Source organism: Schistocerca americana, chromosome 6, assembly GCF_021461395.2.
Source record: "Schistocerca americana isolate TAMUIC-IGC-003095 chromosome 6, iqSchAmer2.1, whole genome shotgun sequence".
Classification (NCBI taxonomy): domain Eukaryota; kingdom Metazoa; phylum Arthropoda; class Insecta; order Orthoptera; family Acrididae; genus Schistocerca; species Schistocerca americana.
The window spans coordinates 428,784,145-428,811,479 of NC_060124.1; positions in this window are offsets into that span (position 1 = coordinate 428,784,145).

Consider the following 27,335-nt stretch of genomic DNA (forward strand, 5'->3'; position numbering starts at 1 on the left):
CGACATCGCCAGCAGCACGTTTCCTGGACTCCCTATACGATTAGGAAACTGTGGCCTGGTCAGATGAGCCTCGATTTCAGTTGGTAGGACCTGATCGTATGATTCGAATGTGGCACAGACCCTACAAAACCATGCAAGCAAGTTGCCAACAAGGCACTGTGCAGACTGGTGGTGGCTCTATAATTGTGGGGGCTGTGTTTACATGGAATGGACTGAGTCCTCTGGTTCAACTGCAGCGATCTTTGACTGGAAATGGTTGTGTTCGGTTCTTTGGAGACGATTTCAGCAATTCATCAACTTCATGTTCCCAAAGAACGATATAATCTCACCAGTCTCGCGACTGGTTTGAAGAACATTCTGGACAGTTTGAAGGAATGATTTGACCTCCCAGATCGCCGAACACGGATCCGGTAGAACATTTATGGGACACAATCGAGAGGTCAGTTCGTGCATAAAATGTTGGACTGACAACACTTTCTCATTTACGGACGGCTATAGAGGCAGTATGGCGCAATATTTCTGAAGGGGCCTTCAAAGGACTCGTTGAGTCCATGCCACATCGAGTTGCTGCACTACGCCGGGCAAAAGGAGGTCCGACACGGTATTAGGAGATATCTGACGACTTCTGACACCTCAGTGCAGATATCTTATTGCGAAGTTAGGATAAATGAAACCTTAAGATATTCTAATGCATTAATAACCACCAATGTTTCTCGAAACCATGCCTTAGCTGTGTCATTTTTATTCCAAAAATATACAGAGACTGTGACTGTACACTATTTTTGGAATAATTTGCTCTGGCTGTTGCGCTGTTAATACGCACTGTGAAAATGGCTGACTCTGCTTCCTGGTCCGTAGTGAAACAAGAGCGAGGAACGCCGCTAACAAGTGGTGAGAAACAAATTGTTCTTAATATTTTCTACAAGTTGACTGAAAAAATCCGCTTTGATGTATTCTGAGTAACTGTATTTACTATAGTTAAAGTGTTTGACAAACGACATGATAGCTGAATCGACAGCGTCGGAGAATGGTGATTTGGTATATTTTTCTCGCTCTGTTTGGAAACTTTCATCTTTTAAATGCAAAAACCATCAAATTTATGCTAATTAACACATATCTAATCATAATTTTCGTGGAAAATACCCGTCTTCTTATATTTGAATACATATTGTGCGAAAAATTTCAGTTTTCATTGCAAGTATAAATTCTTAATTACCAATATTTTATAAAAGATCGTTAATAAAGGTTGTTTATATTAAAAAAAATAACAAATGTAAGTTTTAGGACAAAAATGAAATATCAGATACTCTTTATTTGTAGTATGTCCATTTTTGTATACCACGGATGTGGTCTCACACGAGCCAGATGGTAAGTGTCGTAGAAACTTGAGAAAAAAAAGTCACAGCATTGAGCACAGCTTACAAATGCTGCATTTTTACTATTTCCGCTGTGCCGTTGCTAATTAAACCGAACTGAACTGATCTGGAGCTAAGTTACCGTATTTGTCGCGAGAAATAGCAAGACATTCAACCTGCAATAAGTAATGGAACTAACGCACGAAGCTTTTTCACACGTCACTGCTGGTGACATTCAGTACGGCACGTCAAAAGAAGGGGAGAAAATGTGGCGCTTGGATGGCTTCGTCGATTCTGTCGTTCATCGACTAGTTATCAGTGAAGCAGGTAACAGTTCCAGTATTGAAATGTTTTTCGCGGATTCGTATATGGACTTAGTAAATTAATACTGGTAATATGTTGTGGTATGCCCTAGCAGGTACATACTGTTTGATGCACTACCACAAAGATACATTACTGTTCTGAAACGCAAGTACGGTACTCTGTTTACTGTATAACGTATGTACTTACTATGTTATGTAAGTGTGTGAAATTTGATGCGAACTAATATACCAAATTAGCGAGACGATGTGCCACATTAACTGGATGTGTGGAACGTTACGAGCGTGTGGGTGAGTTATTCGTCCAGCTATGCCGAGTATTGAGCCGAAGTGAATTTGCTTATGCGGTTGCGGACTAACACGGCCGAGGGTGCGGTGCGTCCGCTACTGGCCAAACAGGTGCAGAGAGGAGTAGCATCGCCGGAAGTGGGAAATCACAAAGCTGGCGATTTGGGCGGCTGTAGCTGTATGACCTTCGTGCAGCACATAATGCTCCAAGAAATGGCAGAGTGTACGACAAGCTGGAAGATAGCTTCTTGCAGGCCTTTGAGAATCTATAATAATTTGCAGTCAAGTGTTCATACAAAACAGAATACATCCGTGGTCTCAGAAAAAGTGAGGTGTAAGGACAACAGTATTTCAATAGCTTTAAAACTACAGAAGTTGACACTTCGTAGCGAACAAACATTTACACTATGAGCCTCCGAATTAACAACTTTTAATCGCTTCATCATATTTCAACAAGTGTATCTCAGGCGATAGGATTGCAGTGTAGCTCTCATCCCGATAAGCTATGTATCTGTATAGACTTTATTTATTGATTTACAATGTCTTTTACATCATTTTCGATAGGCAGATGTTTGTCAGAACATCGTATACTCCACATTACACAGCAAATGAATACAGCAAGAATGCATCATATTTTGTCATACTTCTGTATTTATTTAATGAACAGTTTACTAAAACTTCATGGCAGATTAAAACTGTGTGCCGGACCGAGACTCGAACTCGGGACCTTTGCCTTTCGCGGGCAAGTGCTCTACCAACTTTTTTTTTTTTTTTTTAAATCTCATTTTCTTCGATTTCGTTCGTGTTATCTGCTCGATGCGGACGTCGCAAGACACCCGTTTCAGTTCGTCGTTGATCCATTAACTCAGTTTTTTTATTATAGAGGGCAGCTAACCCTCTGACCGAACACGCTGAGTTACTGTGCCGGCAACCAACTGAGCTACCCAAGCACGACTCACGACCCGTCCTCACAGCTTTACTTCATCCAGTATCTCGTCTCCTACCTTCCAAACTTTACAGAAGCTCTCTCGCGAACCTTGCAGAACTAGCACTCCTGAAAGAAAGAATACTGCGGAGACATGGCTTAGCCACAGCCTGGGGGATGTTTCCAGAATGAGATTTTCACTCTGCAGCGGAGTGTGCGCTGATGTGAAACTTCCTGGCAGATTTTAATCTGCCAGGAAGTTTCATATCAGCACACACACCGCTGCAGAGTGAAAATCTCATTCTGGAAACAGTTTACTATTTTGACAGTAACTTTATTCAAATGTTAATTACATGTGCTGTTAAAAAAATTCACTAATTTAAAAGTGACAATCGCATGTGTTAGTGGACACCACAATTGAAAAGAGCACCAAAAGACGCTTTTGTCAAGAAGGCATAAATAATTGTTTGAACAAAGTTAACGACAATTCGTTCTCGGTTAACGTGAGCGCACTTGAGTTAGAATACTAGCTTATTTATTTATGAACAAAGCGTTATTTGTAATTACTGCGAATGATCTGAGTGTGATCGAAGATTTATAACACTTTTTATTTTAATATAATATAACAGTTTAGTCCAGGAAGTGGTCAAGTTGAATCAGAGCATGTCTGAAAACCTTAAGAACCATGTATTTTTGGTGGGGGGCGACCTTCAGCTAATGGAAAAGCAGACAGTAGCGGAACAAAAATGGTTCAAATGGCTCTGAGTACTATGGAACTTAACATCTGAGGTCATCAGTCCCCTAGAACTTAGAACTACTTTAACCTAACTAACCTAACGACATCACACACACCCATACCCAAGGCAGGACTCGAACCTGCGACTGTAGCGGTCGCGCGGTTCCAGGCTGAAGCGCCTAGAACCACTCGACCACACCGGCCAGCGTAGAGGAACACTAAAAGAGTCAAGTGGAGACTGGGACTTTTTGAGTGAAGAGCTCAAGGGAGCGATTCTAATACTTTGATTTTCGACATAAAAGTTTTCTGGGTATGGTACCGCGTCATAATGTAAAAATAGGCCAAGAAGAAGGCCGCTGCAACCGTGGCCGAAACGTTGGTTTTCTCCAGCAGCAGTAGTTTTTTACATTATGATGCGGTACCATACCCAGAAAACTTTTATGTCGACTGACTCTGGCCGCAGAAGCCTACGCAATTATACTTTGATTTTCGTTCTGGAAGAAGACAGACCTGCCTGTGGTAACGAGCGTGATTCGGTCATGTGATTGATTCTGGGCAGTGGACAGCCGCTACCATATTTTATTTACTGAAGGAACTTCATAATTCGAGAGGTCTGAATGTGTTCCAAAGTGGGATTCTGACTTTTTTCGCTTGTATTATGGAACTGAGGATAGACGGGGTATGTATTTCTACTCATCTTATCACGTGTCTCAGTTTGTAAATTATCATGTGGGAAAATTTTCAAATGCATTTGATAAGGGTATTTTGCGTCTGTATTTTAACTGAATATTGTAAGACTACTTTCCTTTTATCAGAGATGGCCTTACTATATAAACACTGTTGTTGTTGTTGTTGTTGCGGTCTTCAGTCCTGAGACTGGTTTGATGCAGCTCTCCATGCTACTCTATCCTGTGCAAGCTTCTTCATCTCCCAGTACCTACTGCAACCTACATCCTTCTGAATCCGCTTAGTGTATTGATCTCTTGGTCTCCCTCTACGATTTTTACCCTCCACGCTGCCCTCCAATGCTAAATTTGTGATCCCTTGATGCCTCAAAACATGTCCTACCAACCGATCCCTTCTTCTAGTCAAGTTGTGCCACAAACTTCTCTTCTCCCCAATCCTATTCAATACCTCCTCATTAGTTACGTGATCTACCCACCTTACCTTCAGCATTCTTCTGTAGCACCACATTTCGAAAGCTTCTATTCTCTTCTTGTCCAAACTGGTTATCGTCCATGTTTCACTTCCATACATGGCTACACTACATACAAATACTTTCAGAAACGACTTCCTGACACTTAAATCTATACTCGATGTTAACAAATTTCTCTTCTTCAGAAACGCTTTCCTTGCCATTGCCAGTCTACATTTTATATCCTCTCTACTTCGACCATCATCAGTTATTTTACTCCCTAAATAGCAAAACTCCTTTACTACTTTAAGTGTCTCATTTCCTAATCTAATTCCCTCAGCATCACCCGATTTAATTTGACTACATTCCATTATCCTCGTTTTGCTTTTGTTGATGTTCATCTTATATCCTCCTTTCAAGACACTGTCCATTCCGTTCAACAGCTCTTCCAAGTCCTTTGCTGTCTCTGACAGAATTACAATGTCATCGGCGAACCTCAAAGTTTTTACTTCTTCTCCATGAATTTTAATACCTACTCCGAATTTTTCTTTTGTTTCCTTTACTGCTTGCTCAATATACAGATTGAATAACATCGGGGAGAGGCTACAACCCTGTCTCACTCCTTTCCCAACCACTGCTTCCCTTTCATGCCCCTCGACTCTTATAACTGCCATCTGGTTTCTGTACAAATTGTAAATAGCCTTTCGCTCCCTGTACTTTACCCCTGCCACCTTCAGAATTTGAAAGAGAGTATTCCAGTTAACGTTGTCAAATGCTTTCTCTAAGTCTACAAATGCTAGAAACGTAGGTTTGCCTTTTCTTAATCTTTCTTCTAAGATAAGTCGTAAGGTTAGTATTGCCTCACTTGTTCCAACATTTCTACGGAATCCAAACTGATCTTCCCCGAGGTCCGCTTCTACCAGTTTTTCCATTCGTCTGTAAAGAATTCGCGTTAGTATTTTGCAGCTGTGACTTATTAAACTGATTGTTCGGTAATTTTCACATCTGTCAACACCTGCTTTCTTTGGGATTGGAATTATTATATTCTTCTTCACGTCTGTGGGTATTTCGCCTGTCTCATACATCTTGCTCACCAGATGGTAGAGTTTTGTCATGACTGGCTCTCCCAAGGCCATCAGTAGTTCTAATGGAATGTTGTCTACTCCAGGGGCCTTGTTTCGACTCAGGTCTTTCAGTGCTCTGTCAAACTCTTCACGCAGTATCTTATCTCCCATTTCATCTTCATCTACATCCTCTTCCATTTCCATAAAATTGTCCTCAAGTACATCGCCCTTGTATAAACCCTCTATATACTCCTTCCACCTTTCTGCCTTCCCTTCTTTGCTTAGAACTGGGTTTCCATCTGAGCTCCTGATATTCATACAAGTGGTTCTCTTCTCTCCAAAGGTCTCTTTAATTTTCCTGTAGGCAGTATCTATCTTACCCCTAGTGAGACAAGCCTCTACATCCTTACATTTGTCCTCTAGCCATCCCTGCTTAGCCATTTTGCACTTCCTGTCGATCTCATTTTTGAGACGTTTGTATTCCTTTTTGCCTGCTTCATTTACTGCATTTTTATATTTTCTCCTTTCATCAATTAAATTCAATATTTCTTCTGTTACCCAAGGATTTCTATTAGCCCTCGTCTTTTTACCTACTTGATCCTCTGCTGCCTTCACTACTTCATCCCTCAGAGCTACCCATTCTTCTTCTCCTGTATTTCTTTCCCCCATTCCTGTCAATTGTTCCCTTATGCTCTCCCTGAAACTCTGTACAACCTCTGGTTCTTTCAGTTTATCCAGGTCCCATCTCCTTAAATTCCTACCTTTTTGCAGTTTCTTCAGTTTCAATCTGCAGTTCATAACCAATAGATTGTGGTCAGAATCCACATCTGCCCCTGGAAATGTCTTACAATTTAAAACCTGGTTCCTAAATCTCTGTCTTACCATTATGTAATCAATCTGATACCTTTTAATATCTCCAGGATTCTTCCAAGTATACAACCTTCTTTCATGATTCTTGAACCAAGTGTTAGCTATGATTAAGTTATGCTCTGTGCAAAATTCTACAAGGCGGCTTCCTCTTTCATTTCTTCCCCCCAATCCATATTCACCTACTATGTTTCCTTCTCTCCCTTTTCCTACTGACGAATTCTAGTCACCCATGACTATTAAATTTTCGTCTCCCTTCACTACCTGAATAATTTCTTTTATCTCGTCATACATTTCATCAATTTCTTCATCATCTGCAGAGCTAGTTGGCATATAAACTTGTACTACTGTAGTAGGCATGGGCTTTGTGTCTATCTTGGCCACAATAATGCGTTCACTATGCTGTTTGTAAGAGCTAACCCGTACTCCTATTTTTTTATTCATTATTAAACCTACTCCTGCATTACCCCTATTTGATTTTGTATTTATAACCCTGTAATCACCTGACCAAAAGTCTTGTTCCTCCAGCCACCGAACTTCACTAATTCCCACTATATCTAACTTTAACCTATCCATTTCCCTTTTTAAATTTTCTAACCTACCTGCCCGATTAAGGGATCTGACATTCCACGCTCCGATCCGTAGAATGCCAGTTTTCTTTCTCCTGATAACGACGTCCTCTTGAGTAGTCCCCGCCCGGAGATCCGAATGGGGGACTATTTTACCTCCAGAATATTTTACCCAAGAGGACGCCATCATCATTTAATCATACAGTAAAGCTGCATGTCCTCGGGAGAAATTACGGCTGTAGTTTCCCCTTGCTTTCAGCCGTTCGCAGTACCAGCACAGCAAGGCCGTTTTGGTTAATGTTACAAGGCCAGATCAGTCAATCATCCAGACTGTTGCCCCTGCAACTACTGAAAAGGCTGCTGCCCCTCTTCAGGAACCACATGTTTGTCTGGCCTCTCAACAGATACCCCTCCGTTGTGGTTGCACCTACGGTACGGCCATCTGTATCGCTGAGGCACGCAAGCCTCCCCACCAACGGCAAGGTCCAAACACTATTCAGCATAATTCTCTGTCGTCTACATCAATTACAGACATTAGAATAGAACCCTTGTTATCAAATTATTGATTTAACTTTTATTTGGTATTTCTGTATATTTTTTTAACTCGCACTTCTAGCCAATGCATACATTATTTGTCTGCAGGATCACAGTTTTAGTTTACTTGTAGCGAATTAGCTGAGGGGCATGAAAGCAGATATGCGCAGTTCGAACTTATGACTACATCGAGCTAGTCTTCTCAAACAGAACCATGCATAGTCCAAGTACCTAATGTACGAGTAATCGCAGATAAAGACGCAATTTGTTTGTTCGTATGGGATGCTGTTTCGATGAGCAACTACGCTTAGCAGTAACTGGTTGCTACCGTCGCAAATTGTACGGTGAAAGCCCTGCAATAAGCTTCTGCCTCACACATTGCCTATTGAGAAAAATTACCCAGTGTTTAAGTAAGGAATTTTCATTATTGTTGTTCGTAATTACAGTACAGTGTTAGCTAAGCGTCTGGTCTTCTGCAGTGCTGGAGTTTTGCCGAATATTATTTCATTCTCTTTAAAACTTAAATGAGGCTTTATTGTTTCTCTGTTCGTCTTCTTTTACGTCTTAACTGCCACTGCTCATATCCCTACAGATTATTTAGCTGGATCAGCTGGCTGGCCAGTGCCGTTTAAGTTATATGCGCCAGCAGAGCTGTTGTCTTTTATTACCTCTCAGTTGATGTGCGCCTAACGCACAGCATAAAATGTATCTTTCGTATTGTACTCTAGACAGTTTGGCTTCCGCTCCACGTGAATCAACTCCAACAAGATTCCAGCAAACGCGAAAGGATACGTGGTGTAATGTTGACATCAGGTTTATTCTTATGACGAACACAGTATAATAAAAAAAAGTTCTTGTACAGGGTGTTTCAAAAATGACCGGTATATTTGAAACGGCAATAAAAACTAAACGAGCAGCGATAGAAATACACCGTTTGTTGCAATATGCTTGGGACAACAGTACATTTTCAGGCAGACAAACTTTCGAAATTACAGTAGTTACAATTTTCAACAAGAGATGGCGCTGCGGTCTGGGAAACTCTATAGTACGATATTTTCCACATATCCACCATGCGTAGCAATAATATGGCGTAGTCTCTGAATGAAATTACCCGAAACGTTTGACAACGTGTCTGGCGGAATGGCTTCACATGCAGAAGAGATGTACTGCTTCAGCTGTTCAATTGTTTCTGGATTCTGGCGGTACACCTGGTCTTTCAAGTGTCCCCACAGAAAGCAGTCACAGGGGTTCATGTCTGGCGAATAGGGAGGCCAATCCACGCCGCCTCCTGTATGTTTCGGATAGCCCAAAGCAATCACACGATCATCGAAATATTCATTCAGGAAATTAAAGACGCCGGCCGTGCGATGTGGCCGGGCACCATCTTGCATAAACCACGAGGTGTTCGCAGTGTCGTCTAAGGCAGTTTGTACCGCCACAAATTCACGAAGAATGTCCAGATAGCGTGATGCAGTAATCGTTTCGGATCTGAAAAATGGGCCAATGATTCCTTTGGAAGAAATGGCGGCCCAGACCAGTACTTTTTGAGGATGCAGGGACGATGGGACTGCAACATGGGGCTTTTCGGTTCCCCATATACGCCAGTTCTGTTTATTGACGAAGCCGTCCAGGTAAAAATAAGCTTCGTCAGTGAACCAAATGCTGCCCACATGCATATCGCCATCATCAATCCTGTGCACTATATCGTTAGCGAATGTCTCTCGTGCAGCAATGGTAGCGGCGCTGAGGGGTTGCCGCGTTTGAATTTTGTATGGATAGAGGTGTAAACTCTGGTGCATGAGACGATACGTGGACGTTGGCGTCATTTGGACCGCAGCTGCAACACGGCGAACGGAAACCCGAGGCCGCTGTTGGATCACCTGCTGCACTAGCTGCGCGTTGCCCTCTGTGGTTGCCGTACGCGGTCGCCCTACCTTTCCAGCACGTTCATCCGTCACGTTCCCAGTCCGTTGAAATTTTTCAAACAGATCCTTTATTGTATCGCTTTTCGGTCCTTTGGTTACATTAAACCTCCGTTGAAAACTTTGTCTTGTTGCAACAACACTGTGTTCTAGGCGGTGGAATTCCAACACCAGAAAAATCCTCTGTTCTAAGGAATAAACCATGTTGTCTACAGCACACTTGCACGTTGTGAACAGCACACGCTTACAGCAGAAAGACGACGTACAGAATGGCGCACCCACAGACTGCGTTGTCTTCTATATCTTTCACATCACTTGCAGCGCCATCTGTTGTTGAAAATTGTAACTACTGTAATTTCGAAAGATTGTCCGCCTGAAAATGTACTGTTGTCCTAAGCATATTGCAACAAACGGTGTATTTCTATCGCTGCTCGTTTAGTTTTTATTGCCGTTTCAAATATACCGGTCATTTTTGAAACACCCTGTATCTACGAACAGTCTTCTCATGTTGCACCTGCATCCATCTTGAACAGAGAATCGCCGCATATAGCCATCCCCTTATAAAGGAGGGGTAAGATGGCAAGGTCCTTGTTATTCCTGCCGACCGGAGTGGCCGTGCGGTTCTAGGTGCTACAGTCTGGAACCGCGTGACCGCTACGGTCGCAGATTCGAATCCTGCCTCGGGCATGGATGTCTGTGATGTCCTTAGGTTAGTTAGGTTTAAGTAGTTCTAAGTTCTAGGGGACTGATGACCTCAGATGTTAAGTCCCATAGTGCTTAGAGCCATTTGCACCATTTGTCATTCCTGCTATGCACAAGAGGACGTCGGCGGTGATGTTGATGGTGGTGCCTGGTTGTCTCAGGTAGATATGAAATAGAGATACTTTGTTGAGAAGAGATGAAAACAAGTACTAAACGGCGTATCTAAAATAATGAACATCTACGTTATCAGCAGTGTCTCTATGTACATATGTGTATCTCAGAGTCGTTCGTGGTGAATCCCACTACACGTTCAGCTATTGCGAGTTTTTTCACACCACAATGTTGGGTATCACACTTCGTTGTTTTTACGCAAAAACTATCTCTAACAGCAGTACAAGAAGAGTCAGGAGGAAGGTGTACGTGCTTTGTGAGTGATAGTATTAGTGATTCTCAACAAAATACTTCATATGAACGTATGCCCTATACGAATGGTTTCCGAGATACAACACATTTAATGCACATTGTTATTTATTATCTACATTGTTCAAACATTGGCACTGTTTACTATGTACTACAGTGGTGTAGAGGAATTGAGACAATAAAGTTGGTACGGGACACTTGTTGTCTATCAGGTCGGGAAACTACTTCAAATTGGCTCCTGCGAGTTTTTAAGATATTCTCGCGCTCTCTTCGCGAAAAGTATTAGTCTTACAGAAAAAATAAGAAGGACATTTTTTTTACTAAATTTAATGTTGTTTAATTTTGTACTGCGGCAACGTTTTCGCTGGAGCGTGCGGTTTTCGACTTATTCAAGAAAAACTTACAAAAGTGGTATCAAATATGTTCTATTTCGAAATAGGGCACATGCCCACATGAAGTTTTCTATTCGGAATCTCTAGTAGTTAAAGCATATACCTTTCCTCCTGACTCACTCTGTATAAATTACAGCTTCCTGACGAAGGTTATCAAGCGAAGAAACTCACTACCATAGAACAACGCTGAAGCTAGCGCCAGTAAAATGCAAGAGCATCCTCAATAACGGACACCAACCTAATCGACCAAAAAGTGTAGGCAATTTGTAATACATCATTCGATTTTGCTAAACTAAAGACTACACTCAAATCTGCAGTACGTAGCTTCGTCAAAAGGCAAATTCTTGACGTTGCAATATATTTTTGGAATATAAAACAAATGTTCCCGAACGAGAGAACGCTCTTAGCGAGATTATATCGGTTCTAACAACACAGAGAGAACCGAATGCTATCGAAACTGGTGGAAATCGGGAAAAATAACGGACTCGACGCACACAGACCAGGATCACTGTCTTGGTGGAATGAGTGGCGTATTGTTTGGGATGGTACATAATTGGATTGAAAATCACATATGTTGAAATGAATGTTAACAAATTACGTTGAGAAACAGAATAATTGCAAGAGTTTCTATCCGAAAACGACCACAGAATTCTGTTGACGGTTGACAACGTGTGATTGGAGCATTTAAAATAAGAGATATGGTTGGATATAGGGAAGGTAGACATGGTAGCGACACAATTTACTTCAATCAGGATTTATGGCATAAAAAGGCCTTTCATGTAGTCGAAGCAACAAGTGGCACAAAACTTGGTCCATCTACCAATGGAAACATTTAATCTGGTATAAAGAACGTGGCACTTATTATGCGACGTATTTTAGAATAGAGCACGACAGTGGAAGCGGGCGATTCCAGTTCCGATTTCGCTACTACAAAGCATGGTGGAGTTTATGCATCTGTACTATGGTTTCCAGTGGATCCTGTAGTTATATTAAGGGAAAGCAGAACTGATAAAGACCAGTTAATCCACTCATTCAGTGACATAGGAGTCGAGTGTATGAAACGACTGCAACTTTCAGGGTGAGAATGCTCTGTACACTAGGCCACAAATTCCAAGAGTAGTTTGATGGTCCTGAGGATGAGTATCAACAAATTACTCGCCCAAGACTCATCGTGCTTCTGTCCACTGACAGCTCTCTGTAGACCTTCTGCAAGCGTCTATGAATATCTGCAACGAGAGAGAGAGAGAGAAAGAGAGAGAGCTCTATGCCTGAAACGCAATCCGTCATAGGCGCCATTTTGAAGGCTACGTATAGCGCCGCCAACTATCGGAACTTCATGGAATTATAGGGGTAGAAGCGTGAATATTCCACGATGTCCCATAACAAATTCCACATTTTTTCAAAGGGAATTGGCCGAGAAAAAAAGTGTTGCATTACTTATTGAAAGTCCTTCGTAATCTATCACTACCGACCTTTTGGTCTGCTTTTGGACATCGAAACAGAAATGATTGTTGGAAGGACAGACTCAACATACAGGAAAGTCAAAACAACCTTCGGTGACATTAAAAGCAAGGGTGGTAACATTAAGAGTGCAACGGGAATTCCACTGTTAAATGCAGAGGAGAGAGCGGGTAGGTGGAAAGAATACATTGAAAGACTCGATGAGGAGGCAGATTTGTCTGATGTGATAGGAGAAGAAACAGGGGACGATTTAGAAGAGATAGGGGATCCAGTATTAGAATCAGAATTTAAAAGAGCTTTGGAGGCCTTAAGGTCAAATAAGGCAGAAGGGACAGATAAATTCCATCAGAATTTCTAAAATCATTGGGGGGAAGTGGCAACAAAACGACTTATCACGTTGGTGTGTAGGATGTATGAGTCTGGCGACATACCATCTGACTTTCAGAAAAGCGCCATACACACAATTCCGAAGACGGCAAGAGCTGAAAAGTGCGAGAATTGTCGCACAATCAGCTTAACAGCTCAATCATCCAAGTTGCTTACAAGAATAATATACAGAAGAATGGAAAATAAAATTGAGGATGCGCAAGATGACGATCAGTTTGGCTTTAGGAAAAGTAAAGGCACGAGAGAGGCAATTCTGACGTTGCGGTTGATAATGGAAGCAAGACTAAAGAAAAATCAAGACACGTTCATAGGATTTGTCGGCCTGTAAAAAGCGTTCGACAATGTAAAATGGTGCAAGATGTTCGAAATTCTGAAAAAAAATAAGGGTAAGCTATAGGTAGAGACGGGTCATATACAATATGTACAACAGCCAAGATGGAATACTGAGGGTGGAAGACCAAGAACGAAGTGCCCGTATTAAAAAGGGCGTAAGACATGGATGTAGGCTTCCGCCCCTACTGTTCAATCTGTACATCGAGGAAGCAATAATGGAAATCAAAGAAAGGTTCAGGAGTGGAATTAAAATACAAGGTGAAAGGATATCAATGATACGATTCGCTGATGACATTGCTTTCTCGAGTGAAAGTGAAGAAGAATTACATGACTGAACGGAATGAACAGTCTAATGAATACACAGCATGGATTGAGAGTAAATCGAAGAAAGACGAAGGTAATGAGAAGTAGTAGAAATGAGAACAGCGAGAAACTTAACATCAGGATTGATGGCCACGAAGTAGATGAAGTTAAGGAATTCTGCTATTTAGGCAATAAAATAACCAATGACGGACAGAGCAAGGAGAACATCAAAAGCACAATTGCTATGGAAAAAAAGGAATTCCTGGCTAAGAGACGTCTACTAATATCAAATATCGGCCTTAATTTGAGGAAGAAATTTCTGAGAACGTACGTCTGGAGTACAGCATTGTTTGATATCGAAACAAGGACTGTGGGAAACCGGAACAGAAGAGAATCGAAGCATTTGACATGTGGTGCTGCAGACGAATATTGAAAATTAGGTGGTCTTATAAGATGAGGAACGAGGAGGTTCTATACAGAATCGGAGAAGAATGGAATATGTGGAAAACACTGATAAGGAGAAGGGACAGGATGATATGACATCTATTAACACATGAGGGAATGACTGCCATAATAGTAGAGGGAGCTGTAGAGAGCAAAATCTGTAGAGGAAGACAGAGATTGGAATACATCCACCAGATAATTGAGGACATAGGTTGCAAGTGCTACTCTTAGTTGAAGAGGTAGGCACAGGAGAGGAATTGGTGGAGGGCCGCATCAAACCAGTGAACTGATGAAAAATAAAATAAAATAAAATAAAATAATATAAGTGGTGTTACAGCGTATTTGCATGGATAGGTCTAAAGGAAAAGTCGGGGAAGTAAGTGCATTTATAGACGGCAAGATTAAAGAAGGAGGCAAATTCAAGCTCCTGGAAGTCGCGTCCATACTCACTGCAGAACTCGTTGCGATTTTCAAGGGCCTTAAATACGCAAAACAAGTGCAAGAACAATCAATAGTAATTTTATCAGAGTGAAACTCAGCAATTATGCCGTTAAAATCCTACGACGTCAACAATACCAAAAATTATAAAGTACATCGGAATATACACTACTGACCATTAAAATTGCTACACCAGGAAGATGACGTGCTACAGATGCGAAATTTAACCGACAGGAAGAAAATGCTGTGATATGCAAATGATTAGCTTTTCAGAGCATTCATACAAGGTTGGCGCCGGTGGCGACACTCACAACGTGCTGACATGAGGAAAATTTCCAAACGATTTCTCATACACAAACAGCAGTTGACCGACGTTGCCTGGTGAAACGTTGTTGTGATGCCTCGTGTAAGGAGGAGAAATGCGTACCATCACGTTTCCGACTTTGATAAAGGTCGGATTGTAGCCTATCGCGATTGCGGTTTGTCGTATCGCGACATTGCTGCTCGCGTTGGTCGAGATCCAATGACTGTTAGCAGAATAAGGAATCGGTGGGTTCAGGAGGGTAATACGGAACGCCGTGCTGGATCCCAACGGCCTCGTATTACCAGCAGTCGAGATGACCAGGCGTCTTATCCGTATGGCTGTAACGGATCGTGCAGCCACGTCTCGATTTCTGAGTCAACAGATGGGGACGTTTGCAAGACAACAACCATCTGCACGAACAGCTCGACGACGTTTGCAGCAGCATGGACTACTAGCTCGGAGACCATGGCTGCGGTTACCCTTGACGCTGCATCACAGGCAGGAGCGCCTGCGATGGTGTACTCAACGACGAACCTGGGTGCACGGATGGCAAAACGTCATTTTTTCGGATGAATCCAGGTTCTGTCTACAGCATCATGATGGTCGCATCCGTGTTTGGCGACATCGCGGTGAACGCACATTGGAAGCGTGTATTCGTCATCGCCATACTGCCGTTTCACCTGGCGTGATGGTATGGGGTGTCATTAGTAACGCGCCTCGGTCACCTCTTGTTCGCATGGACGGCACTTTGAACAGTGGACGTTGCATTTCAGAAGTGCTAACACCCGTGGCGCTACCCTTCATTCGATCCCTGCGAAACCCTATATTTCAGCAGGATAATCACGACCTCATGTTGCAGGTCCTGTACGGGCCTTTCTGGATACAGAAAATGTTCGACTGCTGCCCTGGCCAGCACATTCTCCAGATCTCTTACCAATTGAAAATGTCTGGTCAATGGTGGCCGAGCAACTGGCTCGTCACAATACGCCAGTCACTACTCTTGATGAACTGTGGTATCGTGTTGAAGCTGCATGCACACCTGTACACCTGTACACGCCATCCAAGCTCTGTTTGACTCAATGCCCATGTGTATCAAGGCCGTTATTACGGCCAGAGTGGTTGTTCTGTGTACTGATTTCTCAGAATCTATGCACCCAAATTGCGTGTAAATGTAATCACATGTCAGTTCTAGTATAATATCTTTATATTCATGATCTGTATTTCTTCTTGGTGTAGCAATTTTAATGGCCCGTAGTGTAGTAGCAGTGCAGTTGCTTTTCCGCGTAAATAAGACGACCATCATGTGGGTGAAAGCGTATAACGGATTTAAGGGAAATGAAAAAGTACTGGTAGATACGGTGGCCACGGAAGCTGTATACATTGGTTCAATGAAACACGATAAAATGTCAGCAGATGATGTTCTTCGTACCATAAGGACTATAATCAGGAGCCGATGGAATGAAAATCTCCAACAGTCTTACGAAATTATAGGGAGACAGTATGCCTATTTTCCCATCTCGTACTTGGTACCAAAGTTGAAGATACAACAGAAACTTTACAGTGACAATGGCACTATTATGCTTCAATCAAAGAAGGGTCCGGCAACACCTCCAGTGCGTCAACATGATCACACCTTCGTTACGTAAATGCGGCAGTGAGGAAAATGTTAATTGTATTTTCTTCCGATGCCACAGAAGGTTTGAACAAACTACGAAACTACTAAAGCATCTTATGACCTGCGCAAATGCCTTGTCTAAAATCATTGAAACCCTTTTAGCGACAGAAGACACAAAAGTGTATAATCTCCTATGCAGTTTCGCAACAGAGGGCAAATAAGAGTATAGGAGGAGAGAGTTTTTTTACATTATAATATACACTGAACTGACAGATGGCATGGGATAGCGATATACACATATTTAGATGGCGAGAGCATCACGTACATAAGGTATAAGAGGGCAGACCATTAGGGGAATTGTTATTTGTGGTCAGGTGATTCATTTAAAAAGATTTCTGACGTGATTATGGCCACAAAACGTGAGTAACGGACTTTGAATGCGGAATGGTAGTTGGAACTAGTCGCATGGGACACTACATTTCGGAAATCGTTAGGAAATTCGATATTCCTAGGTACATAGTATCCAGAGTGTGTTGAGAATATCACATTTCGGCCATTACCTCTCGCCATGGACAATACAGTGGCTGAAGGCCTTCACTTAAAGATCGAGAGCAGCGCCGCTTGCTTAGAGTTGTCAGTGCTAACAGACAACCAGCACTGCGTGAAATAACTACAGAAATCAGTGCGGGACGTGCGACGAATATGTCCGTTAGGACAGTACGGCAAATTTTGGTGTTAATGGACTATGGTAGGAAACTAACGGCGCGAGTGCCTTTGGTAACAGCTCGACGTCGCTCGCAGCTCCTCTCCTGGGCTCTCGTGACCATATCGGTTGGGCCCTAGACGACTGGACAACCGTAGCCTGGTCAGACGAGTCCCCATTCCAGTTGGTAAGAGCTGATGGCAGGTTAAAGAATGGCGCAGACTCCACGAAGCCACGGACGCAAGTTGTCAGTAAGGAACTGTGCAAGCTAATGGTGGCTAAATAATGGTGCGAGCTGTGTTGACATGGAATGGACTGGATCCTCTTGTTCATCCGAACCAGATGAGACCATTTGCAGCCATTCGCAGTCTTCACGTTCCCTAATAACGATGACTTCCGGAAGGCGTTCGATACAGTTCCGCACTGTCGCCTGATAAACAAAGTAAGAACATACGGAATATCAGACCAGCTGTGTGGCTGGTTTGAAGAGTTTTTAGCAAACAGAACACAGCATGTTGTTCTCAATGGAGAGACGTCTACAGACGTTAAAGTAACTTCTGGCATGCCACAGGAGAGTGTTATGGGACCGTTGCTTTTCACAATGTATATAAATGACCTAGTAGATTTGAAAACAGCAGCGAAATGTAGGAAGATCTGCAGCGAATATGCACTTGGTGCAGGGAGTGGCAACTGACCCTTAACATGGACAAATGTAATGTATTGAGAATACATAGAAAGAAGGATCCTTATTGCATGATTATATGATAGTGGAACAAACATTGGTAACAGTTACTTCTGTAAAATATCTGGGAGTATGCGTACGGAACGATTTGAAGTGAAACGATCATATATAATCAATTGTTGGTAAGGCGGGTGCCAGGTTGAGATTCATTGGTAGAGTCCTTAGAAAATGTAGTCCTTCAACAAAGGAGGTGGCTTACAAAACACTCGTTCGACCTATACTTGAGTATTGCTCATCAGTGTGGGATCCGTACCAGGTCAGGCTGACAGAGGAGATAGAGAAGATCCAAAGAAGAGTGGCGCGGGTTATTTGGTAAGCGTGATAGCATTACGGAGATGTTTAATAAACTCAAGTGGCAGACTCTGCAAGAGAGGCGCTCTGCATCGCGATGTAGCTTGCTGTCCAGGTTTCGAGAGGGTACATTTCTGCATGAGGTATCGAATATGTTGCTTCCCCCTTCTTACAACTCCCGAGGAGATCACGAATGTAAAATTAGAGAGATTCGAGCGCGCACGGAGGCTTTCAGACAGTCGTTCTTCCCGCGAACCATACGCGACTGGAACAGGAAAGGGAGGTAATGACAGTGGCACGTAAAGTGCCCTCCGCCACACGCCGTTGGGTGGCTTGCGGAGTATAAATGTACATGTAGATGTAGAAATTTTACGGATGACAATGCATCATGCTACTGGGCCACAATTGTTAGCGATTGTTATGAAGCACATTCTGGAACATTCGAGTGAATGAGTTGGCCACCTATGGAGCATTTATGGCACATAATTGAAGGTCAGTTCGTGCACAGTATCATGAATGCGCAACATTTTAGCAATTATGGACGGCTATAGAGACAGCATGACTCAATATTTCTGTAGGGGTCTTGCAACAACTTGTTGATTCCATGCTGTACAACGCTGGGCAAAAGTAGGTCCTTCAGGATATTAGGAGATTCACATGACTTTTTGCACCTCAGTGTAGTAAATATATCGACTTACTTAGATCGTTTACCTATGTTCAGTTTAAATAGATGTGACAGATGATTGTTGTTTTTTTTTGGTCTAAGGCTGGCTGTATGGCTGATGCCCAGAAGCCATTAATAAATAAATAAAAAACATAGGTGATCGTACTATTTCGTCCACTTTCTGTGCTCCGTTACGAACAAGGTCTAGGGCAGGAGGAGGTATCCTTGGAAAGACGGTGGCGAACAGAGAAGGAGGGTCATGCAAGCCGGTCGCGGAACCCACTGGGATATACCACTGCAGAAATGAGTAGGAAAAATAAAAGAACCGTCGTCCTTGTCAATGAATGTGTAAACCTGTTCAATCGTAGAGGTTGTAATAAGCAAGAAGCACGAGCGCCTCTTGGAAAACGGCCAAGACGAGTACAGAACCTGCTGAGATGTTTGTGTCATTCCATTTTGTGGTGTTCAGCGTTATTCCGCTCACACCGACTCGTGGTCAATATTCCCGCGCCGAGCTGTTACAGAGCGGTTTCCGGGGCTTGATAATGCTGACGGTGTTCCTAGCCGTATGCTCACCACATTAGAGGCATGTATGTCCTGAAGGACGAACGCAGAGCTTGTCACGTGCCTGGTCGCAGGATTTAAGCGCTTCGCGACACTTTGTTGGCGTAAGGCGTTAGGGTTTAAGGTCGGCCGCGGGAAGCTCCACTTGTTTACCGCGGAGTGCGACTATATCACTGAAGCCGTCTCGTCCGATCGCGAGCAGTAGACATCGCTCAGCGAAGGGACTCAGCGGTTCGACACCGGTTCCCGACTGGATACTTGCTAGACCTGCTCTGAGAGGTAAGTCACAGCACATTTCTGGCGAAAACATCGTGCAGTCTGTTGATCTCAAGTTTATTACATCGTATACAAATTGTTTAATTAGCGAATATATTCATAATGAAGTACACTGCTTAATGCCGTACTATCTTGGGAGTGACAAACTATTATTTCCACGTCAAAATTAGATTAACTGGGGGCTAACAAGACTAGCAATAATATTACTACACTAGCTTATTTTCGTTTGTTTTATGGAAACATTCCAGATCACCATCAAATCCAGTTAATTAATGAACAATAACATAATTTGAAATAAAGTTCAAAATGGTTCAAATGGCTCTGAGCACTATGTGCTTAACTTCTGAGGTCATCAGTCCCCTAGAACTCAGAACTACTTAAACCTGACTAACCTAAGGACATCACACACATCCATGCCCGAGGCAGGATTGGAACATGGGATCGTAGCGGTCGCGCGGTTCCAGACTGTAGCGCCTAGAACCGCTCCGCCACTCCGGCCGGCTGCAATAAAGTATTCTGTCACTTACTTATTGCTTCTGTATAGAACACCGAGAACATTCCAAAACGTTTGAGAACATTCTAAAATGTTCGGCAACATACCAAAACATTCACAAACAATTTTCTAGAACGTTAAAGAAAACTCGAGGAATTCAGTTTGTTCGTCACCAATGAAATACACTTGCAAAATTTAATAAGATTTCCAGAATGAGATTTTCACTCTGCAGTGGAGTGTGCGCTGATATGAAACTTCCTGGCAGATTAAAACTGTGTGCCCGACCGAGACTCGAACTCGGGACCTTAGCACTTGCCCGCGAAAGGCAAAGGTCCCGAGTTCGAGCCTCGGTCGGGCACACAGTTTTAATCTGCCAGGAAGTTTAATAAGATTTGTTTGGCAACGTTGCTACCCCATGTGGCGTTACCTCCTGCCTTAGCAAAGAGATGATTGTAGAAAGCGTTTCTCGAAGCAGCGATTTCAATTTAATGATCTGTAAATGATGCAATTCATCATAGCACAACATTCGTGTCATGGAGGCAACCCATATTGAGGGTGGCTATCGTGTGTGTAAACTGCGCGCTGCTGTGCAGCATGTTGAATTTTCTACAGTGTTTGCTACTCAGTTGCCTTGTGGAGTCCATCCTCGTATTTTATTCAGTCATTCTCAAAACACGTTGATCATGTGGAGCCTCACAAAACTAAAATTTTAAAATTTTCTGAGTAGGATGACGGGCGCCATTGTTCGGAAACAGAAACAGACAGGTCTAGCGTAATTTTTGCTATACAGTATATCGTACGGCAGAAAAAATGGTAGCCTTAAATATCTCATGGCGTTTTGGTCCTTAACAGAAAAACGTTCTACGAAAGAACATCAGTTTCCTATAGTTTGTGTCCGAGCAATCCTCCGCCGACCTCGCCTGTTGTTTCCGCTGAAAAATATATAAATCACAACATAAATGGAATAATGATTAGGAGACAAGGTAAGTCAATAATGAGGCCAACACAATAAATAGTTTTTTTTCTCTCTGGCCCTCAACATGGTAAATGCCCTATAATGACATTGTAATAATTGTATTGAACCAGAGTTCTTCTATAGTTGATGTTTTATTGCTTTAGATTATATAGTAGCGTGTGATAATAGCATTGTACCAGAATACTTCTATAATTGAGGTTATTTTATTGCAATAGTTTATTATTGGTGCTGCATAATCTACAGCAATAAAACATCAATTATAGCATCATTCTGGTTCAACCCTACTATTACAATACATAGACTTAAATAATCTTTATCGATCAAAAATATTACAACTACCAAACTTACATCTGCTCAACTTGAGCTCCTAAGAACAAGAAGCGATAGAACAAGAAGGAAACTACTGACATATATGCTTTATGACCTTACGATTTATCTTAGAAGAAAGATTAAGAAAAGGCAAACCTACGTTTCTAGCATTTGTAGACTTAGAGAAAGCTTTTGACATTGTTAACTGGAATACTCTCTTTCAAATTCTGAAGGTGGCAGGGGTAAAATACAGGGAGCGAAAGGCTATTTACAATTTGTACAGAAACCAGATGGCAGTTATAAGAGTCGAGGGGCATGAAAGGGAAGCAGTGGTTGGGAAAGGAGTGAGACAGGGTTGTAGCCTTTCCCCGATGTTATTCAATCTGTATATTGAGCAAGCAGTAAAGGAAGCAAAAGAAAAATTCGGAGTAGGTATTAAAATTCATGGAGAAGAAGTAAAAACTTTGAGGTTCGCCGATGACATTGTAATTCTGTCAGAGACAGCAAAGGACTTGCAAGAGCAGTTGAACGGAATGGACAGTATCTTGAAAGGAGGATATAAGATGAACATCAACAAAAGCAAAACGAGGATAACGGAATGTAGTCAAATTAAGTCGGGTGATGCTGAGGGAATTAGATTAGGAAATGAGACACTTAAGGTAGTAAAGGAGTTTTGCTATTTAGGGAGTAAAATAACCGATGATGGTCGAAGTAGAGAGGATATAAAATGTAGACTGGCAATGGCAAGGAAAGCGTTTATGAAGAAGAGAAATTTGTTAACATCGAGTATAGATTTAAGTGTCAGGAAGTCGTTTCTGAAAGTATTTGTATGGAGTGTAGCCATGTATGGAAGTGAAACATGGACGATAACTAGTTTGGACAAGAAGAGAATAGAAGCTTTCGAAATGTGGTGCTACAGAAGAATGCTGAAGATAAGGTGGGTAGATCACGTAACTAATGAGGAGGTATTGAATAGGATGGGGGAGAAGATAAGTTTGTGGCACAACTTGACTAGAAGAAGGGATCGGTTGGTAGGACATGTTTTGAGGCATCGAGGGATCACAAATTTAGCATTGGAGGGCAGCGTGGAGGGTAAAAATCGTAAAGGGAGACCAAGAGATCAATACACTAAGCAGATTCAGAAGGATGTAGGTTGCAGTAGGTACTGGGAGATGAAGAAGCTTGCACAGGATAGAGTAGCATGGAGAGCTGCATCAAACCAGTCTCAGGACTGAAGACCACAACAACAACAATATGCTTTCATATTTTTCAGTGGCTTTACATTCACCACATACGTTTTCTGGAAGTATAGACGTTTTAAGTAGAATCTTTGTTCTTCTCTTACTAACAATTACTGCCTCATGATTAAATAAGAAGAAATTAGAGAAATAATATGTAATGGTTCACCCACTCTATGACACGCTTCTCCTTTAATCGAAAACAATAGTGTATTGCTCTTCACTGCTCGTGTAGTTACTACCAAATTATGTCATTTGTAAACAAGCATTGTACGATCTTAAACTTTGTAGAAAATTTTAGTGTGCTGCAACACGTTCCTGATGTTTCTCTAATCAAGTTTTTGGCACGACGAAAATTACAACGTGTTTCTGTTGTACTCTTATGTGGCATCATAACGGAAAGATCCATCTACCAGACTGTAATCTCTACTTCAGCTCTGCACTTCTAATACACCAATATTTTATTCCTGCACTTGTGATAATCGTCTTTCGCGAACTTCATTCATTGTAACTGTATTTAGTTTATTTCGTGATTTTGTTTCTTCAGCAGTTTCTCTATGTCAGTTTTATGTTTCACCCGATCCCTTTCGCTAATTTCATCATGTTGTTCACCCGTTTTCTCTCATTCTCTTAGGTTTTGAAACGAAACATTCATCTCGCTCACGATCTGTTTCATTTGTTCACTGTTCCCTTGCCTTTTTTCAGTTCGACATTGGCAGGATCTTCCCCTCTTTTATGTATCGGTATCCTATTGTCAATCTTCCTTAACACACTAAAATCCCACTTAACATATTGTTCACTACCTTACACATTTCACTTTCATTTGAATTTGTTTCACTTACTATCATTTCCATTTTTCATAATTCACTCTAATCGATTTCCAACAATATAGCTATGCATGTGTGTGTTTCGCCTTAGCCTACGTATACCTTTCTGAGCTGTTGCATGTCACCGCAACGGGAAAATGAAACGTTCGAGAATAGTCACAAACGTACTGAACCGTTCTACAACATTCTAGAATATTCTGCAATATTCTGGAATATTCTCGAACCACCTAGGAGATTCTATAACTTTGTGGAATATTCTACGAGATTATTCAGCATTCATACCAGTCGTCGTCACTTCTGGTCTCAATGACTCTCAGCTGCTTCACCGCCTTCCCATACGAAGTTCACTGGTGCCACATCCTCTTTTTAACACACGTACCTTCAAAACGAACCCCTCCAGTTCCAAAGTGAAACCGTCTTCATCGATGGGAGGTGAAGGGCTATCATACCATATAACCCACATGGGACTGCGGGGATCGACTGCAGAGTTTTGGCGGCACATACAGACAAAGGACACTTACTTTTATTATGTGCTAGCTTAGCGCCCACTGCTCCGTTAGCGTAGACTGTGTGGTCTGTATATCTTTTTTGTTTTGTTTTTCTTTAATGGAATATTTATGTTGTTCACAAAATACAACACTTTCTAAACTTTTCACGCTGGTTACGGCCATAGAAGCATGATCTTTCCGAATCTAATTCAGATCAAAAAGCGATTCTGGTGGCTGGAATCGGAAGTTTTTGTTAACCCTACCTTTTGAGTTTCTGTGGTGATATTTTCATAGAAACATTCATTTCGTGACACATACTTCTTTATTTCGAACTGAGAAGTGAAATGCCAGTTATCATAGATTTAATTTTAAAAATGTTGTGATATAACGAAATATTTTCTTAAGAAATTTCATTCTCTGTTTGACCCCATAGGGGTTGAATTTCCGAAAACAATGAAGCGTTTGTTTAATATTTATAACAGAGAAGCCAAATAAAAATTTTCATGGATTTAGCTTTAAAAATACTTTCACACTTAAATAGTTTTAAAAAAAAATTTCAACCCCAATTTGATCCCTATAAGGGTTGCATTTCCAGAAACAGGGAAACACGTATTTTTCTATTTCTAACCGAGGAGTCAAATACCAATTTTCACAGATATAGGTAACAAAATGCTTTAGCGGCCCTTTAATAATGATTTGTTGAAAAAACTTTTCACCCACTGCTTCACCCCCATATGGTTTAAATATACAAAAATACTGAAGCACCTGCATTTCTTTATTTTTGGCCGAGAAAGTGAATCCTTAACAGCAACATATTCTCAAAAAACATTTCATTCTCTGTTTCACTCCCTTAGTAGCAGAATCAACACCCTCTCCTAATTTCGAGTTTCTATTCTTAGTGGCTTGGGCTGGTCGAAGATGAGTGGGTCAGTCAGTCAGTTAGTCAGGACATTTCCTTTTATATGTGAGTGAGATGTATTGATAAGTGAATTCTATGATTTGATACATTATTTTATTATAATTTGTTTCATAATCTTATGTGTGTGTTGTGAGGTGGACGAGACCTACTAAATAGGCAGTAATGATTCTCCGGTATAGAGTAGTGTTTTGTTGCTCGTAATTGCAGTTAGTTTAGAAGCTAGTAATTTTCTCCAAGACGAGGTTTTCCATTGGAAGGTAGCCCTTTGTAGGTAGTTTGAACGGTCCTTCACTGATGAATGTACCAGACACGCGCCATAGAAGCAGTTCTGGCGGTTCTGCATCTACATTCACTACCATACTCTGGAAACAGCTCTGAAGTGCGAGGCAGAGGATAAGTCCAGTTATACCTGCTTTTTGCTATTCCGTTCACGTATGGAGCGCGGGAAGCATGTAAACGCCTGTAATAAGTCTGATGTCTCCGCGTTTCCTATGGGAGCTACACAAAGGGGATTATGGTATGTTCCTAAATTCATCCCTTAAAGTTGTTTCTAGAAAATTTCTAAGTAGGCTTTCGCGGAATAGTTACCTTCTGTCTTCAAGTGTCTGACAATTCAGTTCTTTCATCACCTTCGTGACACTGCCCCAAGGGTCAAACAAACCTGTGACCATTCGTGCTGACCGTCTGTGTATTCGTTCAGTATCCCCTGATAGTCCTATTTGGCACGGGTCCCAAATAATAGAGCAATATCCTAGGACCCGTGGCACGAGTGTTTTGTAAGCAATCTTATTTGAAGGTTGTTTGCGTTTCACTAGTACTCAACATTATTCCACATTAAACTGCAGTCTGCCACCTGCTTCACCTATGCCTGAGACTATGTGATCGTTCCATTTCATATCCCTACAGACTGTTACACCCAGTAATTGTTTGAGTTGACTGATTTCAGGCGTGAGCGGCTGGCACTGTAATCATAAGATTACGATTGTTCGATTTGTGAAATGCACAATTTAAAATTCGTGAACGTTTAAAGTGAGTTACCCATCTTTGCATGATTTTCTGATTGATAAGATCAGACCGAATATTTGTACAGCTTTCTTGAGGCAGTACTTCATTACATATAGCTGTATCGTCAGCAAAACGTGTGAGGTTAATGTTAATATTGTCTGCGAGGTTATTAATGTATAACATTAATAGCAAGGGTCCCAACACATATCCCTGGGGAACACTTGATGTTATTTCTACATATGTCGACTGTTCTCCATCCATAATAAGAAGCTATGCCTTCCCCACTAAGAAATCCTCATTCCAGTCACAAGTCTCACTTGATGCTACATATGATCGTACTTTCGATAATAAGCGTGTATGTGTGTCTAAATCAAATGCTTTTCGGAAGTTAAGAAACGAGCTAACTATGCGACAGCTCTGATTCATGGCTTTCAGGCTGTCATGTCAGAAAGGCGCGAGTGGAATTACATATGGTAGGAGTGGAGAAACCTCATTACGTCTGAGCACAAAATGTGTCCTAAGTTTCTACAAGCACAGAATATGTTCTAGGATTCTACAGCAAATGGATGTCAGAGATATTAGAAAATAGTTTTGTGGATCACGTCTGCTACACTTCTTGTAGATGGGTACGACCTGAGCTTTCTTTCAAGCACTGGGCGCAATGTTTTGTTCCAGGGTTTGCCAGTATATTGTGGTTACAAGAGAGGATAAATTAGCTGCAAATTCGGCTCAGAATCTGATGGGATTCCATCAGAACCTGGAGATTTGTTCAGATTTAACGACACAAGCTGTTTATTAACGCCACTGACACTAATGTTTGTTCCATTCATCTTTTAGTGGTAAGGGAACGAAATTGGGGCTTTACTAATCGGTTTTCCTTTTTAAGAAATATTTAAAACGGAGTTAAACATTTCTGCTTTTACGTTATAATCCCTATCTCGTCTATGAGTACACGGACGCTTTGGTACCTTTTACATATGACCAGAATTTATTCGGGATTAGTGAAAGATCTTCAGGTAATATTCTGCTACGGCAGTCATTGTAGGCTTCACGCATTGCCCTGTTGACAGCCAAACACATTTCATTCAGTACCTCTTTTATCTGTATCCCTATTTTACATCTATTATGCAGTGCTCCGTATCTTTGACAGCTTCTTTGCGGTAATTGTGTACCATGGGAGGACCCTCCCATCATGAACCGTTGTACCATGTACATATCCAGTGCATGAAGAACTATTCTATTAAACTGGAGCCTTGTTTCCTCTACATGCTCCTGACCTGAGCTAAATGTTTCAATTAAATGATGAATGTATTATAAGCAGCAAAG